We start from the raw sequence: 17,823 nt of genomic DNA, 5'->3' as shown, positions 1-17,823 counted from the left end.
AATCTCCTTTAACTCTATGATGAGCTATCCAAATTTACCTCTAACATCACCAGACCTGGCAGCAATATAGCTGCTGTTTACACAAAGGAATTATATTCCCTCATATATAAATGCTTTAGCCTGGATATCTTATTAGAACCAAATGCAATGGGATGCTTAAAAGCAAACAATCCTATTGAACAACTAGCTTATATAAGCTGTATATAACAAGAGACAAAACCTTTGTAAATTATTCAACAAATCTAAAATTTCTCACATGCAAGATTGCATCTGGAATATTAGTAAAGAACTAAAAGCTACTGTCAAGGCAGGTAAAATAAAGCATGAACTAAAGTCAGCTTCTGAAGCCAAAGATAATAATAGGTCCTTCTTTAGTTATATTATGACATTAAGATATAACATCCAACAGTGTTCTGAACTTATCCAAATGGAAGCACACATTCAGATCTATTGGTGATAGCTAACAGACAGTTTGGTGCAAACTGTATTCCTGAAGCAACTTTCTTAATTCCACAAATTCCCAAATCCATTGCACCTTTTACTACTGACAAATGAGCATGTACTGAAGGAACTCCCTAAAACCAAAAATACTACTTCCATGTGGCCTGATAATTTACCTGGATGTTAAATATGTAGTGTCAAGCATTCACTTGTGGAGTTCCTCCTTGACTCAGGAAAATATATACCCATTAGCTCTGAATAGTTTGATTTGCAAAACCAAGAAAAGCATTATGTCTAAGCTCAGAAGCTATGATATTAAAAGGGTCTATATTAGAACATCGAAGTTTCAAAACTTTGAATGTTCTAATATCGACCCGTATTAAGCGAATGCTGAAAATATCGAAGCTACAGAAAACCAAATTTTTTCCTAGGGAAAGAATTTGGTTTTCTGTTTCTGTTGCTTTGGTATTTTCAGCACTGTGGTGGAAAGTTACGGGCCGGGTTCAGGTAAGTGTGCGATTGACGTGGGATAGGTTAGTTAGGGTTAGGGTGCGGGTTAGTTATGTGTGCGATTGTGTGGACATGAGGGTTAGGTGAGTTAGGGTTAGGGTGTGGGTTAGGTTTGTATGCGATTGTGTGGACGTGAGGGTTAGGGTGAGTTAGGTGAGTTAGGGTTAGGGCACGGGTCAGGCAAGTGTGCGATTGTGTGGATGTGAGGGTTAGGGCAGGGTGGGTGAGTTAGGGTTAGGGCGCGGGTGAGGTGAGTGTGTGATAGTGATGGACCTTAGGGTTAGGTTTAAGGTAAGTGGATAGTTAGTGGTGTATGTATAGTTTAGTGTAGGGTTAGGTGTAAGATTTTAGGTGTATGTGTGTGGATTGCTGTTTGTTTGGTGTTCTTGTGTTTTATGTATGTGTTTTGGAACAGCAAATTTTTTCCCTAGGAAAAAATTCGCTGTTCTGTATTTTCGATGTTTTCAACTTTCGTTGAATAGGGTTCGATATTAGAACATTCAAAGTTTTGAAACTTTGGTGTTCTAATATAGACCCTATTAAAAGCCTTATCAGGTATTGCTCATATCAGATTGGCTTTGTTACTAGAGGTCATGCCTACTCAGTTTGGTTGATTTGTTTGAGAAGGTTACACAGACTTTTGATAGTGGTCATTCTTTTCACACAGCTTATTTGGATCTGGCCAAAACATTTGACACTATAACCATGTAGGCATTGTAAACAAGCTAAGTTCCTTAAAAGTATATCACTTAGCAATGAAGCAGACAGCCAAATATCTCAAAGATAGCTCCCACATAGTTAGGATGGCAAAAGTCTCCTCAGAAAGTATGAGGGTAACTAGTGCTATATCCCAAGGCTCTGTAGTGGGAACCCTCCTTCTTGTCATCTACTTTTTTAATCTCCAGCCTGGGAATTAGGACTTTTGGTTAACTAAGTTTGCAGATGGGCATTATTGTCAAATCTCCCTCGCATCCTCAGTCATAGCAGCAGGAACTAATCCTCATAAACAACCAGTGGACAAAAAGGCTAAAGTTAATTTAAAAAAAGGATAGCATTGCCACATTTGATATGTACGTCTCTCCTCCAGTGTTCTGTATAGTCAGTACCGCACTCCAAAGTGATAATGTAGTTAGGAATCTTGACATCTCAGTTAATAATACCCTCATATTTGATCATGATCTAGCAGCAGTAATCTGAAAATCCTTCTATTTAGCACAACAAATATCTACAGGCATGCCGTCTAGGTCAAAAGAAGTTAACGGTCCTCTTTATGCAGCCCTAATTAGACCAGTTATTGAGTTCAGAAAACATAGTTTAACCAAAGCTAAAACAGAGGGACACACTAGCATCCTTCAAATCCAACCTGTATGACTGGATGATTACCCATAAATTTAATCTAGGACTTGCCTGCTCTACCCTTATTAAGAAGTCAGGTAAAACATGATGGTGGATATTGGCAAGGTATAACTTGTCTTGTGAATCAACTGCCTTGTATTTCTTATTATTCTATTAGGTTAATAGAGAAAGGGTACAAGGTGAGCATGAGATTTGAAGGAAGATTTGAATTATGAGTAATACTAGGACAGTTGACCTTTGGTAAAAATGGATGGTTACAACTTTAATTATTTTCTAGTTTCGCCTCTAATTGGTGTATTTATACTCTGCTGATCTTCTGCACTTAAATGTTAATGATTTATAGTAAAAAAGACATATTACTGCTTCTTTATTCATTTCCATTGCTTTATGATGCTAGTTGTTTTATTTATAAGTGTAACTGTATCCCCATTTTCAGTGTGGGGGGACAATGACAGTATGTTTTTCACAATATGTTTCCATTATTAGAGTATGCACCCTTGATTTATCTTTTGGCTGAAGAGAATACTGGCTGGTGATAGCTGGTCAACTGCAGAACTCAGCAGGAGCCAGGACACTTTTTTTGGAAAAACTTAGGTAAAAATCCAGTTGAAAGAGGTTTAGTTTGTTAGAATTGCTGATATGCTATAGTAAGTTTTGATATTCTTTATGTCTTTACTTAGTTTTAGTTTTATCGAATAATTGTTAGAATAATTTCACAGTCATAGCTGTACATCCCATGCAGATAATTTTATTTATTTGTTTGGTAATGTGCTAGTATTTTAACATATGTCCAGAACTGTTTCAGGATTGACAGACAATGTTTTGAAAAGTACAGAACATTTGTTATGTAGCATATAGAAATTAGGTTTTATATGTTTCATGTGCTTCAGTGTAATTGCAGTCTTTCTGTAGTTTATGGTAGTAGCTTTTTTCCAAATATATCGTTATGTGCTATAACCTCATGGATTTGTTTGATGTTATCTTGGTTGGGGATGATTTTGACTGAGTTCTCATATATTTCATTGAGGTGGAGTCAATTTAAGACACTACTGTAGTTTTAAAATATGGACTGCATTTCCATATGGATGGAACTGCGAGTTCTGATATCTTGGGCCTGATTCCAAAAGACTTTGTGTTATTAAGTTCTCACACTTATAGCAGGCTAAGCAGGTCATTTGGAATCAGGTCTCCAGGGTAAGCCTTTTTATAGATAATTTTGTCGTACACTGAAGTAAGTCACTTACACTGAGAGCAAGTCATTCAAAATCAGGGCAGGCATATACCGAGATCAACTGTTTTGGAATCTGACCTAATGTTTGCAGCAAAAAATAGACATGTAAAAACTGAAATGTAGTAACATCTCTTTAAGAGTATAGTTTCCCTTCTAAGACTGTTGAGGGTTTTCAGCCAGAAAACATATCTCCTGAGCGGGTCTATATTAGAACATCGAAGTTTCACAACTTCGAATGTTCTAATATCGACCCCCTATTCAGTGAACGCTGAAAATAGCGAAGCTGCAGGAAAACCAAATTTTTTCCTAGGGAAAGAATTTGGTTGTCCATTTCTGTCACTTCGCTATTTTCAGCACTGTGGTGGAAAGTTACAGGTCGGGTTCAGGTAAGTGTGTGATTGGGCATGGGTTAGGTGAGTTAGGGTTAGGGCGCAGGTCAGGTAAGTGTGCGATTGCGTGGACGTGAGGGTTAAGGCAGGTTAGGTGAGTTAGGGTTAGGGCGCGGGTCAGGTAAACGTGCGATTGTGTGGACGTGAGGGTTAGGGCTGGTTAGGTGAGTTAGGGTTAGGGTGCGGGTCAGGTAAGTGTGCGATTGTGTAGACGTGAGGGTTAGGGCGGGTTAGGTGAGTTAGGGTTAGGGTGCGGGTGAGGTGAGTGTAAGATAGTGATAGACCTTAGGGTTAGGGTTTGGGTTAAGGTAAGTGGATAGTTAGTGGTGTATGTTCAGTTTAGTGTAGGGTTAGATGTAAGATTTTAGGTGTACATGTTTGGATTGCTGTTTGTTTGGTGTGCTTGTGTTGTGTGTATGTGCTTTGGAACAGCAAATTTTTTTCCCTAGGAAAAATTTGCTGTTCTGCATGTTCGATGTTGTCAGCGTTCACTGAATAGGGGTGAATATTAGAACATTCGAAGTTATGAAACTTTGATGTTCTAATATAGACCCTGCTGAGCTCAGTAAAATATAACTATATTAGCAGAAGTGATAGCATAATCCACTTAAAAGAGAAAAAACTGTTTTGAGTACAATCTGCTTACTAGGCTTGCAAAACTAGAACAGTTGTCTCTTATGAGAACGTTTTTAATAAACGCGTTGGTTTGAGAAGCCTTTTTGTATGCAGCACTGTTTCTAGGCGTGGCCAGTTGAGACATTAACACTTTTCTACACACAAACCAAACCATTTGTCATGAAAGAGAGATACTGCCAGCCCAGCTATCTGGAATTTTGTAAATAATTGTATGTCATTTTGTGAATATCAACATGATTTATACAGAAGTTTGACAAAGGGAGATACTGCCAGCCCAGCTATCTGGAATTTTGTAAATAATTATATGTCATTTGTGAATATCAACATGATTTATATAGAAGTGTGACATGATTTATATAGAAGTGTGACAAAGGGAGATACTGTCAACACAGCTGTCTGGAATTTTGTAAATGGTTATGTGTCATTTGTGAATATCAGCATGATTCGTATGCTTGTATTACAAATGTATTAGAATTGTATGTCATATAAGATGGTTTGTACAGATGTGTGCTGAATAGGTATTTTACAAACTGCAGTTTAAAGATGTAACCACAGCATGCCCTACTGGATTAGAACAGAAATATACCTGCACTATTGTAACTGTTTAGATGTGTATATTTTAACAATGGAAACTGGAGCAAAAGAGGTTAACTTCAGAAAAATAGCTGAAATTAAATTACTTTATGGCCACATAATAAAATGATGTTATCTTTCAGTTTCACTGCAGTAACAGGCACAATGTCTAGAACTACAGGATTGCTGTACTGTTTTGAAAGTGTTTTATTGTTTTATGAGTCCTATCATTTGCCAAAGATTTGGGGTCTATGTATTTTCACAGGTAGATGCTAAATGCTACCAGCTGCATCAAAGGTTGTTTTTCACCTGGGATAGAGTCAGATGACAAGAAATTATGTCATTCTGCAAGCTATCACAGCAGTAATATTTGAGATATTAAGGTAGAGTGTAGAATTCTTTCTAGATAGAAGGCACTTTTGACTCAGAGATAGAGTGATTTATCAAGATAGGCACTGGGAGAGCAAGTGAGTCAACTGATAACTGAAGGAAATAGGGAAGAATATTGTCAACTGATGTAGAACAGGGATTTAGTATGGACAGTAGAGATTTAATGTAGCTAGTAGGAAAAGATCTAAGGGAAAAAGTATTAGAACAGTTCAAAGCAGGAAAGGGTTCAGAGGAGTTAGTAGTCCAGTTGATACTAGAGTTAGTGGCGTTAGTAGAAGAGGGGTCAGAATTAATCATCTCAGATATGGATTCGATAAAATAGGTGTTAAAGATGGCAGCAGTTTCTTCAGATGTCTTGTTAGGGTAGGGATTTTGAGAAGAAGGGTTACCAGGATGCAATATTTGGTTAACTGAGTTCCAAAATTTTGGGGGAATTGATCTTTGTGCTGTTGGAGAATTGAAGTAGAAGTCTTTTTTATCTTTAATAATGTGTTTTTTGTCACATCTCTGAGTTCTTTATATTTTTGCAAATCAGTGGGGAGCTTAGTTTTTACCCATGTTTTCCACATCCTGTCTCTAGATTTCATTAGGGTGCAAGTAGTATTTGTTAGCCATATGGATATGTTTCATTTTATATGGATTGTGTGGCAAGGTGCAAGGCTCTTAAGAATGTTAAGGAAGTCAGAGTTGAATGAGTGGACTGCTTCTTTGAGGGGGAGTTGGATTAGATAAGTCCAGTTAATTATAGAGAGGCGGGCTTTAAAAGTCTCTGGCAGAAGTTAGTTTGTGACAGGTTATATATCTGTGTGGCCTAGTGAAGTGAGGAGTGAATCTAAAAACTCTTATAGGGGAGTGGTCGCTTAGGGTGTTGGGTAGGGTTTCAGGGTTATGAAATTTGCAGGGATCAGAGACTAGTATCCAGTTTGTAAAAGTGCTAGGGTTGCATGGGTTGTTGATATGGGTTGGTTCAGAGATGAGTTGTGTAAATCCATGTAAGTTAATGCATGACATAGAGTTATCCAGTTAATATTTACATCCCCAAGGAGGATGGTTTCATTTGAAATGTGTTGTGAGAGGTATGACAGAATATTTTCTAGCATGGGAATGTTGTCCTCTGGAGGAATGTAGATGGCTGCTACAGTGATAATAATATAGTTATTGAGTTTGAAGTTAGTCATCAGATAGTTGTGTAGCTAGGGAGGGGTGAGAGGCGTAGTCCACCCTGGGCAGCACTTTTGTTGAAGGACTTAAAAAAATACTGTGTTTTTAAGGTGTTCCATTCTATCACATCTGTGCATTATCACACAGATGTCCTTCCTTGAATGCAAAATTTAATTGTCACGGAAAATATTGCTGTGCTGCCTCTGCAAGTAAGTATTTGAGATTTCATTGCTGCCACTGAGGTTCCTCTGCTCAATTTAATTCACTGTGTCTACCTATTTATTAAGTAAGTGTTAGGCAGGCTGCCTCTGCCTCTTCAAGTCACAAGGTGTGTGTGTGTGTTTGAAATTTCATTGCTGCCTCTTCAATTTGATTCACTGTGCATTCAGCAGACTGCCTCTGCAAGTCACAAGGAGTGTGTGTAAAATGCCCCCGTTAGTGATAACTGGTGGTTAGTGTGTAAAATGCCCCAGTTAGTGATACCTGGTTGTTAGTGTTACTCAGGCTCAAACCCTGTACCTTACAGTATAAGAAACAAGAGCCTCTGTTCTTTACCCCTATCACACTTGGGTCCGTAGCTGATTTTTGTCTCATACTTTTGGTCTGTCCCTCTTAAAATTTGTGGTTTTGTGGTAAATCAGTGAGGACCGAATTCACTAAATAATGACAGTCATTTACATTTCAGTCTTCCTATCTTTCAGGAAATGCATGGTAACACTAAACATTTTATTATAGCAACTTCCTAAGATTATACAAGCAATGTTTCAAATGTGTCCCTGGTTTTGGGCCTTTGCCCCCCCCCCCAATAAATTAGTGCATTTTCCAGATTTCTTCTGCTGCAAAATTGAAAGATATAGTTGAGTGTCAAGTGCATTTTAAAAGGAGCTGAGAGCTTCAGGGGAAAAGTTTAGTACTGCTTATGTCGTCTGTTTGCAATGTGCAACTGTTTAGCAAATGATATCACTACTGTGCTAGAATATGCAAACATATTGTTAGTAGCACAACAGGTAATATACTTGCTCTTGATGCAGAAGGCTGTGGGTTCTACTCCCACAGTATATAACTAAATTGCTGTTACTGTACTGTGTTGTACTTTAAAGGGGGTGGATGCTGCAGTCCTAAGAATGTTCCCTTTAGCAGAGATATCTAGTAACTATGAACCTGTTATCAGTTTGCCATCCATTCCCTATTGTAAGAGTAAGGTGATTGGAGTAGACTATGGCAATTCCACCCCCTTTTTTTCTTTTGGCAAACTAAGTGAAGGATGTTATAACCAGGAGCGAGAATATGTCTATCAGGGTTTTGATGTTTCAAACAAGTTTCTGTTAGGGTAATTAGATCTGGGCTGTGATTGGCAATCCAGGCATGGAATTCACTGACTTTGTTTAGTACACTTCTAATATTCGTTCAGTAAAATGAGATGTTTATTAGGAAGAGTAGTGTCTCCTGGATTAAGAGAAGTAGCATTATTGGTAGGGGAGGGAGGGATGGGACCTGGATTTGGATGAATGTCACCTGATAGCAGTAGGACATGTAGCAGGAAGTAAAGTTTGTATTTGCATGGGTGATTGAAGAGGTATTTTGTTTTACTTTTAGAATAAATAGTGAGGGAAGGAGACATTTTGATTTTAAGAAGAGGGGTATGCAAAGGTAAGATAGATGAGCAGATAGCAAAAGACTGCTGTGCAGCTGAGAAGCCATTTAGTTGAGTATTTGTGGGATCTATGCATACTGGACTTAAGTGGGCGTTATAGGAGGTAAGAATGAAAAGGAGTAGTAAGGGAGGCAGGTAGAGAATAGTATAGGTTGAGAAAGTCATGTTTAAATGGAAAGAATTGTTTTATGGAGTGGAGTAATTAGTGACAGAGTATTAAGGAAGGTATTGGTTTCAGACATATAGCAGAGTGAGAGGAGATTGGGAGTAGTCACCAGTAGGGGGTGTTGGTATAGGTGGGAAGCAATAGGAGCTGCAGGAGTCCAATTTGTTGAGTGTTTGAGTGGGGGGGGGGGCTGTTTAGGATTTTGCCAGACAACAGGAAGGGGTGGGTCTGGATAGGTAGGAGTTTCTGAGACGTTAAGTTTAAAGGAAATGATATGGGGGTGGGTAGGGGAGCTGAGTGAGCCTGAGCGTAGTGAGGCGAATGGAGCGAGTTGAGCCTGAAAACAGTCGTATTGTTTAGTCTGTTTTTTTTTTTTTTCAATCAGCAACACAGGTTTAAAGTGTTTCTGGGGCTCAGGTAAACCAACTGTTAGGATAAAAAGTGAGTGTTATGGCAGTATAGCAGACTGTTACTGGCAGGGAGTAGGCTGGCCACAAGTACATTGAATTAAGTATGCATTAAACACATTGGAGTATGTTATAAAGGTTTCTCTGATTACTTTTTCAAAAAAGAGATCACAGGTTTACAGGGAGAATAAGAGGTAGTGGGGGTAGGAAAGCAGAGACATTCCAGGGGGAGATTTGGGGCCAGTGAAATAGAGCAGCAGCTATGATCAGTAAAAGTAAAGGTTATTGATTATCATAACATACAGCAGTTGTTTAGTTATGCCTCAGAAGTGTGAAGCCTGGACTTGAGGCAGGGTGCAGCAGTTACAAGCTTTGGTTCACTTTTCCTGGGCAGGGTGTATAGCAGTCACTAGGGCTTTAAAGAGTTATAACCTATGTAAGAATGAGAGAGAGAGAGAGAGGAGACATTAATAGGTAAACAGAGGCACTAGTGAGAGAGATGAGTGAAAGATAGTTCATATGAGAGAGCCAGGAAAAAAGATAAGGTGGGAGGTAGAAGAGAAACAAGAAACAGAGAAAGAGGTATGAGAGAGACAGCTGCTAGAAGGCAGGACAGGTATTGTGTCTTAGAGGAGAAAGATGAAGGAGGAGAGTGGGTATTAGTGTAGAAAGGAGGTAGTTGGTAAAGCTCCTTCTGCAGTAAGAAGAACTTAGTACAGAGGAAGAGCTCTTACAGCAGTATATTGCATAGCAAGTACAAGGAAAGGATGGGAGGACCTACCAGACTCAGTACCTAAAATATGGTGAGCCCATGAAACAGCATAAAAAGGCAGGTGGGTAAAGGTGGAGAAAGAAATAAAAATAAAAAACTCAGAGGAGAGGTAGTAAAGAGAGGAACAAGTTATACAATTACAGTGTGGATGCAACAGAGGCATATTGGTGGCAACTATGCATAGAAAAACAAATTATAGTTATTAAACTCTACACAGACAACATTGTAATTGCAATAGGAAACATCAGACTAAATAGCAGACAACAAATTTCCATGTGCCTATTGTAACTTAACTGCAGTTTTTCTTCTCATAGAAATGATCAGTGTACACTGTTTGTCAGGAAAAAGGAAACTACACCTGAGACTTTCAGTGTTTAAATAGCTTGTTACACTTAAAATAACAGTACACATGCAGCCCTCAGATATTGAGTATAGTGTAAAATAACTAACTTGCCACCTTTGTCAGCTGGCTTGAATATTAGTTCTTTTTTCTGACTTAAATTGTTTATAGACAATTCCATTCACTTTTACTTAAATTATATTTAACCATTTTGATATTTCTAAGAAAAGAATAAAATTCATTTTCAATATTGTAATTAAATGCCTTTCCAAAATGTCTTATACTTTCATTTCTCTGAGGGGGCATAAAATCACTTTTCACTTTAACATTCTCTGTATTCAATTTACAATATGCACTGACCATCTTACTGGAGTGACAAGAAAAAAACCTTTCATCACTACAATCAGACTCTACACTTGCATCATTATCATACAGTATCGTTGCATTTTCCTTACCCTTAAAATAATCCATTAGATTCAGTTTGTGGTTAAAACAAAAAAAATGCCCTCCTTTAATTCATGTAATCTTTTCAAAACAGTTGGTCTAAATTTTAGGAAAAAATTGCTATCCGAGACCAAGAAAGAGCAGGTGCCTAGTTGCAAGCAATGTCTCCATAGCCTGAACAAGCAAATGTGAAATCCTCCAAAGCAAACTTCGAGTCCAAATTGGCCACATCTACTAGAGACAATCATAAGGCCTTCTTCACATATGTCCACAACCTCAATGGAAGCACCCAGATCTATTCAGAACTGATGGTCAAGGATGCCACATATACATATGCCATAGATATAGCAAACTTGTTGGCTGACAGATGCAGCAAAAACTTCACCCCTCTGTCCCCCATCAGTAAATCAGGACATCCCCAGTACCTGCCTGTTCCTCTTATATCTAGGGAACAGGTCATCACTGCTCTCTCAAAAGCAAAAAATACAGCCTCTATGGGACCCGATAACATCCCAGGCTGCCACCTATGTGAACTCAGGCATGAACTTGCAGCACCATTAGGTGCCCTATTCAACCAACGCCTGAGTACTGGCTTCATCACAGCTGAGTGGAGGTCAGCCACTGTCATCCCTTTGAACAAAGGTGGACCGTCCACAAATCCAGGAAATTATAGACCCATCAGACTAACTAGTCTGATCTGCAAGGCCATGGAATGGATTAGGTTTGGCTTCATCAAGGGGAGGTCATGTCTGTTAAATTTGGTTGACTTCTTTGAGACAGTCACTAAAACCATGGACGAGGGGAAGACGGTGAACACCACCTACCTTGACCTAGCCAAAGCCATTGACATTATTTCCCACTCGGGCATAATAGATAAACTCTCTCAACTAGGCATCAATATGTATGTTACCAGATGGGTAGCAGACTGACTCACTGATAGAACCCACCTAGTCAAAATAGGGAAAGCTACCTCAAACAGTAGATTCGTAACAAGGGGCATACACCAGGGTTCATTCTTGGGGCCACTGTTATTTGGGATATACTTTTCTAAGGTGCAGGCCAAAACCAGTGGGCTATGGCTGACCCAGTTTGGAAATGACTGTAAGCTGGTTGCTGTCATCAGTACTCCTAGTGATGTGGACATCCTCCAAGAGGGTCTTGCTCAGACAAATGGCTGGTGCCAGAAACATGGCCTCAAGCTGAATACCAAAAAAATGCATCATCATCCCCTTTGAGGAGAGTGACATTCCCACACATTATCACATAAATAACAATATCCTAGGCACACAATCAGTCATGACGGATTTGGGCACCTGACTTTTGACCACCATGTTGCTTCCATTGTACGGAAAGCCTTCTACATGACCTATCTCATAAGTAAGGGCATCTCATCCAGGAACAAGGAGGTCATAACATCCCTGTCATTATCATCATCATTAGTCCCCTTTTTCCCATTTTTCTACATAGGGTCGGGGTATCTTATTAACTGTCACCAACTCTCTTGATTCAGTGCCACACTCCTGCCTTCTTCAACACTCATGCCTGACTGTCACAGATCTTCTTTCACACAATCCATCCACCTCTTTGCTGGATGTCCTCACTTCCTCTTAACTTCTTCCTGTCTGTCCCAAATCTTCCTTACCAGATTGTCTTCTGCTTTTCTACACATGTGCCCGGGTCTATATTAAATCACCGAATGCTTAAAAAAGCGAACGGTGTTTAATCGACCCTATGTAAGCGAAAGCTTACAATATTGAAGTGTCAAACAGCGAATCGCTGATCCAACAACAAAAAATAAATAAAAATCAATTACAAACATTACATTAAGTGGGGGGCTTCACCTCCCCCGATGTGGGGGACTGTGCCCCCCCCCCTACTTAAATATACCAACTCCGAGACCACACTACAGTGCCAAAAATGGCAAAGTACCGAAGCGCCCAAGCAAATTCTTTCCCAGGGAAAGAATTCACATAACAGCTGCTTCTATATTTTCCATTTTCAGCCCTTTCAGTTCGACCAAGACACATTCGAAAGAATGCTTCTTCGGTCTTCTAATATAGACCCATGTGCCCAAACCACCGTAATCTGTTGTCTTTGATCTTTTCTGCAATTGGAGATACTTTGGCTTCTGCTCTTATGTCCTCATTTCTTTATCTGTCCCACAGCATGCATCCTATCACCTTTCTCAGGTTCTTCCCTTATAAGGCCCATTATTGAGTATAACACCCCTTTCGGCATGTACCTCGCAAAGCACATGCAGCAGCTGGACAGACCACAGAGGTTCCTCACCAGGAGATTCCAGAGCCTCAAACATCTACCATACACAGATAGGCTAAAAGCACTATCCTTCCACTCAGTTTCATACAGATTCCCCAGAGGTGACCTCTGTCTAGCAGACAAGGCGATCATGGACCCTACTTGATGGGACTGCTGCTTATCCGCAAGTCAATCTCCACTCACAAGTCAATTTCCACTTGAGTAACTTACACGAGCGGCCTCATCCTGGCCTGTGACATGAACAGGACTTGTTGGCGGGAAAGATTTGTGCCCCAAAGACCCCACCATCTTTCGAATACACTCCCTATCTACGTCAAGCAGAATACCTCTTTACTCCTTTTTAAGGGCAACCTGGATAACTGGAAGGAAACAGAAAATACACCCCCTGGGATTCCACCCACGTCCCTGCTGGACAGGGGTATTGGGTGATGACTTGTCCAACTGGCTTACTGACAGAACCCACACTGTAAAAGTAGCTGACTCCAAATCCAGCTCCAGACAAGTGACAACTGGAGCACCTCAGGGTTCAGTCCTGGGACCACTCTTGTTTGGCATCTACTTCTCTGAAGTACAGGCCAACACTAAGGGACTCTGGCTAACAAAGTTCACAGATGACTGCAAACTGGGAGCCATTACTGAATCACCAAATGATGTGGATATTCTACAAAAGGGCCTAACAGAAATAGATGCTTGGTGCCAGAACCATGGGCTCAAGCTGAATGCCAAGAAATGTATAGTTATCCCCTTTGGGAACAAAACATGTACCCTACCCATGAATTACCACATAGGTGGCAGTACACTAAACACTGAAAGTGTGATAAGAGACTTAGGGACACAGGTGGACAGTGGTCTCACCTTCGATAACCACATCGCCACAACAGTCAGGAAATTCTTCTATGTGCACACCTCACCACTAAGGGCTTTTCATCCAGAATAAAGGAGGTCATTGTCCCACTGTACTCATCCCTCATTAGACCCATTATGGAAAACAATGCCCCGTTTGGCATGTACCTCTCAAGACATCTGCAGCAACTGGAAATCCTGCAGAAATACCTCACTAAAAGAATCACAGGCCTAAAGCAGATGCCCTATGCTGACCATCTAAAAAGACTACAGCTATACTCTGTTGCATATCGTCTACTCAGAGACAATCTCTGCTTAACATACAAGGCCATGTCAAACCCAGAATTGTTGGACATGCTACACTTAAAGAAATCCCAATCCCTCAGGGTTCAGGGATCTAAACCTTGTCATCACAATAAACAAAACATACTGGACGGATAGGTTCCTGACACAGAGACTCCCCAGACTCTGGATTAGAATGTCAAGCAGAGCACCTCTTTGGCACTCTTCAAAAGGAACCTTGATGATTGGATGGGAGATAGGAAATTCACCCTGGGGATCATGTCAGTTGCCCTGCTAGACAGGAGACCAGGGAAATAAATTTTGTGAGAAGAAATAGCCAGGGAATTGTTATTGCTAGGTTTGTATAGGCCCTAGGGCCAATAGTCTAGTACTAACCTATGAACCTATGAACCTAAACATGGGCTAAACTCTTGGCTAGGCTGATAAGGGCCTCAGGGCCAATATCCTAGTAACCTCTATGATCTTATGATCCTATGAATAATGCTAGACTGGCTTTTCCTTAGACAGGGCTGCAAATGTTGAGAAAGAAGGGACATTGAAATTATGGAAGGGGTACTTTTGGCCCATGCTCCCCCAATACTGGCATATGCAAAAGAGATGCGATGTGACAGAAGAAGGGAACTGGTGTAACATAAGGAGAAATTTCAAATAGAAACAGTGTGGGGAAATAAATTAGGGTCTTAAAGGAAAATATAAGAGCTTTTAGAATATCCTAGATTATGGGAAGGCAACAGAGTAAACTAGACTGTAGGAAAGGGAGGCAATATGTAATCTCTAGCTAAAACAAGTCAGACACATTGATATAAAAGAATTATAAAGATGGATTGGATACTCTAAATTGGCTCTAGGCATGAGTGCATGCATGTGTGTGTGCCTTCTGTGGAAGGTTGGGCGCTGTGCTGGCAACTCGACACCGCAAAAACTTCACTGCCAATCATGAGCGGACAGGTGATCTGCTATGGCGGACCCTAACTGGGAAAAGCCGAAAGAAGAAGAAGATAAAGGTAGTAGGGTTGATGAGAAAGACAAAATAGGTAAGTTTCTGGTACTGCCATTGAAATAGGGAGGAACACAACCTCATAGAGGCTGAAGAGGATGGAAAGGAAGGTTATAGATGATACAGATAAACTAAAACTGCCATGTATGTATGTATTTTATGAGGAGATGCATGCTACAAGGGAGCAACAGGGCAAGGAGAACTGAAGGGGGAAAAGATTACAGAGTCATAAAGGAAAAGTTAAATGAGGACATGACAGATCAGGAGGTGAAGGACGTCAAAATAATGATGGTGAGGGGACACAACTGGGTGGATGGGTACACTGTTAATTTCTGTAAGGTATTGAAAGGGGTGATAAAGGGAGACTTGAGCAAACTTCCAAAGTAGCCAGAAGGCATGGAGTCTAATGAGGAAAGTAATGTGATATTACTTCCAAAGTGATGGCAGGCAAAATGAACCAATGAGCATTCAAGCTGATTACCCATATGAATTAAAATGCCAAAATTCTTTCTAATCTTTTAGACTGAGGAAATAGCAAGATTATCCCCAAATAAAATTCAAGGATCTGACAGAATGCACCAGCAGAAATCCTCAACAGACATTTGGTAGCCACAGGTAACATTTATGGAGAAAGGAGAGGAAGAAAGGAGGAAGTTGGTGGAACTTGTTCTGTTCAACCCACTCACAAGGAGAGCCCTAGAAAAAGCTCTGGAAGGCTGAAGCATCGAAGACAAACATGGAATGTGAATAAAGGCCATGCACAACAACGTAATAGTAGAAATGATGGTCACTGGGAAGTTGTCCAGGGAAATGTAGATTCATAATGTCATAAGACACGGATGCTCACTCATTCACAGGTTTTTATAATAATGATCAAATTATTAGGAAATATATAAGTTTGGAAGTTCAGTGTTAGGAGTAAAAGGAAGGGCAAAGGCATTTTTCTGTGTATTTGCAGAGTGTCATATTCTAATGGCAGAAAATCTAGGAGTGTCCCTAACAGGGTTCATGGGACATTTTGAGCCATTTAGTAATTGGATCAGCCTTGACTGCAATTACAACAATTTAGTGATATGAAAAAGGAGAAAGGAAGCATTCCACTGTTCTCTCTAACAATGTATTCCAACATGCTGTTACCATCTCCCTAGGTCAATATTTTCTTACACTGATATTTAATCTTGTCATATGTGTTTGCCCCATTTTGCCCCTTTTACTTTCTGTGCTCAACGATAAGATGTCAGGTTTGCATGATTTCTTCCCCTTTCTCTTGTCACAGACAGTGGAGATGAATGTAAACTGCAATGTCATACTGCAATGGATAGGTGTTCTTGCTTTGCATTTTTTCCCTTTGGAATGGTAATGCATGGACATCAGTATACTCATACCATTCTGCTATGTATGCAAGATCTGTTCTCAAACACAGTGCCAGTCTATTGACCTTAACTTCCTGACCCTCATCAGAGAGCAATGCCAGACACTTTTCATATTTTTATGTAAGGGAGGAGATCTAGCACTGTGCTCCTCAAGAATCACCCCCCCCCACCTCAATATTCATCCATCTGGCACAGACGATACTAGCTAAATCTGAGTTGCTGGAATCACCGCAGGAAACTGAATCTCTGCATCAAGAGGTTGGATATATATCTGTAGTGTGAGGTGATTCCAATGGAATGTGCTCATAGTAACATTAATGCACAGGAGACTCCCAGAAAAAAGCCTAAATGTGCAAAGTAGATGCAGAAGGCAAGTTAAAACTAGACTTTTCAAAAATCAGAAGTTTCTGTCATAAAAGAAGGCAGATGTACTTTCCCAAATGGGGATTGACAGAAGGAGTGGTATTTATAAACTATACTATCTAGAATGCCTTGCTCTTATTTTTCACCAATATAATGCATTAAACAATGCTGCTTTAAAAAGGAAATGTTAAAAGATTTGGTATATATGCACAATAAGTTTATACATTTTAGCTTGGGTTCATGGATATATTTGTTCTCTGTAAGTTATCAGTATGAAACACTGACCTATAACTTCAGTTTTGCTGTGTCTATATCTATTAACAAAGTGATGTCTTTTTTGTTTGCCATCTTGATCTGATTACCAGCCCATCTTACACTACTATCAAATAATAATAACAAAAATTTCCATAAATATACAAGTACATCTTATTTCCTGATACAAAAAGAAAACATTTCCTGATTTTACAGCTACCATCTATATTAATTTCCAGAATATAATATATTTCCCTTACTTTCATCTGAAACAGAATATACACATACACTGACATATACATATAGATGTAAACATAATATAAATTTATTTTCCAACAGATGTTATAAATTGTAGTTATGAAGTTAGTAACTGTTTCATTTTTGACTGCAGACCACAAACAGAGCAGCTGATGTGTCACATTTTATAGGATGTTTTCTCTACATTATGCAATAATTAGTGCTATATTTTCAGAAAGACACATTTACCACATACAGATGTCTAAAAAATAAATAAAATATTAGCAATAATGCTGAAAGTACCTGTATTTTACTGTAAAACGTTTGTAGTTCTTCCCTGGATGGTGTTTTATTTAAGTTTGGAGTCTTACTTCCTTGTTTCGGTTATCACAGCATTATGTAAACACCTTTAATAATGTGTCATTCAAAGTTTAAGTTGGATTGATAACATTCAGAATAGCTGAGTAATAAAGCTGAAATTCTGGTTTTGTATTGTATACATTCCATTTTCAATAACAAAACAAACTGGATAAAAGCAGGAGACTATACTTACACTGAACAGCCTAAAGTAGTGCTTTGAAAAAAAAATGATGCCGTGTTGCTTCAAGGTATGAAAAGCTGGTAACACTAGTTAATAAAAGCAACATGCATCTAGAAAGACATACACGTGAGGTGGGTGTGTTTTTCAATTATTTTACTCTGCATGGA

The 17,823-nt window shown here is 39.4% G+C and overlaps 1 protein-coding gene across 1 annotated transcript in view; it reads right to left on the bottom strand.

Annotated features, from left to right (window-relative positions):
* The window catches only part of LOC122813751 (inositol 1,4,5-trisphosphate receptor-interacting protein-like), a 34,230-nt gene extending 16,650 nt beyond the window's left edge, over window positions 1-17,580 (bottom strand). Inside the window, exon 1 of the mRNA XM_044086234.1 lies at window positions 17,419-17,580. The gene's annotated coding sequence lies outside the window, so the exon portion shown is untranslated. The remainder of the gene's footprint in view (window positions 1-17,418) is intronic.
* Window positions 17,581-17,823: the final 243 nt, after the last annotated feature.

This window comes from Protopterus annectens, chromosome 1.part1 (genome assembly GCF_019279795.1).
Source record: "Protopterus annectens isolate FY-2018-M chromosome 1.part1, PAN1.0, whole genome shotgun sequence".
Classification (NCBI taxonomy): Eukaryota; Metazoa; Chordata; order Ceratodontiformes; family Protopteridae; genus Protopterus; species Protopterus annectens.
This window is presented reverse-complemented; position numbering and strand designations above follow the sequence as displayed.